Source organism: Phyllostomus hastatus, unplaced genomic scaffold (assembly GCF_019186645.2).
Source record: "Phyllostomus hastatus isolate PE091 unplaced genomic scaffold, TTU_PhHast_1.1 phas_scaffold_39, whole genome shotgun sequence".
NCBI classification, from domain to species: domain Eukaryota; kingdom Metazoa; phylum Chordata; class Mammalia; order Chiroptera; family Phyllostomidae; genus Phyllostomus; species Phyllostomus hastatus.
Genome location: NW_025334028.1, coordinates 34,865,863 through 34,868,641, shown reverse-complemented (window position 1 = coordinate 34,868,641; position 2,779 = coordinate 34,865,863). Strand labels below are relative to the sequence as shown.

General features: G+C 38.5%; 1 non-coding gene across 1 annotated transcript; it reads left to right on the top strand.

Annotated features, from left to right (window-relative positions):
• The first annotated feature begins 335 nt into the window (after positions 1-335).
• Positions 336-442, top strand: LOC123806992. Its single transcript, XR_006783564.1, has one exon. It is a non-coding gene; the product is annotated as a U6 spliceosomal RNA (small nuclear RNA).
• The last annotated feature ends 2,337 nt before the right edge of the window (positions 443-2,779 follow it).

Below are 2,779 nucleotides of genomic sequence, written 5' to 3'. Positions count from 1 at the left end.
AAACTGAATCACTTTGTTTCTCCAAACATTATCCAGAGTGAGTCACAAGCAATATCTGACATTGACCCGGACTGGAATCCAGGACCTCTCAAGAGGCCCCAGAATCAATACGCCCAGCAACCAGCTTCAAACATCAGAGCAGGAACCAACTAGTTTCACAAACACCATATCCAAAGGGAGATCTCTGCAGGCATCAAACCCTGCTGGGACAAATTTAGCTTTGTGTTGTCAGCACCTATACTGCAGCTCATACACTGGTTGGGGTTGATCCAGCCAGCCAGCCTGAGGGTCGACCCCCACAAACAAATGGACAATAGCAATCAAGATTCAATTACGTGCTCACTTCGGCAGCACATATACTAAAATTGGAACAATACAGAGAAGATTAGCATGGCCCCTGCGCAAGGATGATACGCAAATTCGTGAAGCGTTCCATATTTTTAGAGAAATCAAGGAAGACACAAACAAATGGAAACATATACCGTGTTCATGGATTGGAAGAATTAATATCATCAAAATGTCCATATTACCAAAAGCAATTTACACATTCAATGCAATACCTATTAAAGTACCAAGGGTTTATTTCACAGACATAGAACAAACACTTCAACAATTTATATGGAACCAGAAACAACCCCAAATAGCTGCTGCAATTTTGAGAAAGAAGAGTAAAGAAGGAGGGATCACAATACCTGACACTAAACTATACTACAAGGCCACTGTAATCAAAACAGCATGGTACTGGCATAAAAACAGGCACATGGACCAATGGAACAGAACAAAGAGCCTAGAAATAAACCCAAGTCTCTATGGTCAATTAATATTTGACAAAGGAAGCAGCAACATAAAATGGAATAAAAATAGCCTCTTCAACAAATGGTGTTGGGAGAATTGGACAGCTATGTGCAAAAAAATGAAACTCGAGCACCAACATACACCTTATACAAAAATAAATTCAAGGTGGATAAAAGACTTAAATATAAACCGTGACACCATTAAAGTCCTAGAAGAGAACGTAGGCAGGAAAATCTCAGATATTTCACACAGAAATTTTTTTACTGACATGTCTCCTAGAGCAAGGGACATAAAGGAAAGAATAAATAAATGGGACCTCATCAAAATAAAAAGCTTTTGCACAGCTAAAGAAAACAGTATCAAAATAAAAAGAGAACCAACTGTATGGGAAAACATATTTGCCAATGATACCTCAGACAAGGGTTTAATCTCCAAAATATATGAAGAACTTACATGGCTCCACTCTAAGAAGACAAGTAACCCAATTAAAAAAATGGGCAAAGGACTTGAGCAGACTCCAAGGAGGACATACAGAAAATCCAAAGACACATGAAATGATGTTCAATATCACTAGCTATCAGAGAGATGCAGATTAAAACCACAATGAGATACCACTTCACACCAGTCAGAATGGCCATCATAAACAAAGCAACAAACAACAAGTGTTGGAGAGGTTGTGGAGAAAAGGGGACCCTAGTGCACTGTTGGTGGGACTGCAGACTGGTACAACCACTATGGAAAGCACTATAGAACTTCCTCAGAAAACTGAAAATGGATCTGCCTTTTGACCCAGCAATTACACTGCTGGGACTATATCCTAAGAACACTGAAACACCAATACAAAAGAACCTTTGTGCCCCAATGTTCATGGCAGCACAATTTACAATAGCTAGGTGCTGGAAGCAACCTAGATGCCCATCAGCAAATGAATGGATCAAAAAACTATGGTACATTTACACAATGGAATTCTATGCAGCAGAAAGAAAGAAGGCCTACCTTTTGCAACAGTATGGATGGAGCTGGAAAGCATTATGCTAAGCGAAACAAGCCAGGCAGTGAAAGACAAATACCACATGATATCACCTTTTACAGGAACCTAAATAACAAAACAAAGAAACAAGCAAATTATAACCAAAGACACTGAAATAGGGGACAGACTGACAGTGACCAGAGGGGAGAGAAGAGGGAATTTCAAGGGGGAATGGGTAGGATTTACAGGAACAAATTTGGAGGACACATGGACAGAAACTAGGGGTGGTGGGTAATGGGAAGGAAGAGGGGAGGATTGGGTCGGTGGGCTGGAATGGGAGTAAGTGGGAGAAAACTGTACTTGAACAATGATTAAAATAAAAGTAAAAAAAAAAGATTAAATTACAACAGGAAGGTCCACATATACCACAAGGAACATTTCTAGAGCACCCAACTCAGGTGATCAAATAATTGACACCACAATGTCCCACAAGACAACCACTACATAAGGTCATTGACCAAGACCAGCAGTCAGAGCAGATCGACCTGATACATAGAAACAAATACAAAGAGGCCACCAAAATGGAGAGACAAAGAAAAATGCCCCAAATGAAAGAATAGGACAAATCTCAGGAAAAACAGATAAATAAAATTGAGGTAAACCATTTATCAGACATAGAGTTCAAAAGAATAGTTATAAAGGTGCTCAAGAAACTTAATTAGAATTACAAGAAACTTAGTAAGAACTACAACAACATGAAAAAGGACATAGAATCCACTAAAAAGAACTAGTCAGAAATGAAGAATATACTATCTAAAATAAAGAATACACTAGAAGGAATAAACAGTAAATTGTATGAAACAGAAAATCAAATCAGTGATTTTTGAAGACAAAGTAGTAGAACATACAGTAGCAGAGCATCAAAAAAAAACTGAAAAATATAAGGATAGTTTAAGGATCCTTGGGTCAACTTGATGCATACCAACATCTAGATCATAGGGGTACCAGAAAAAG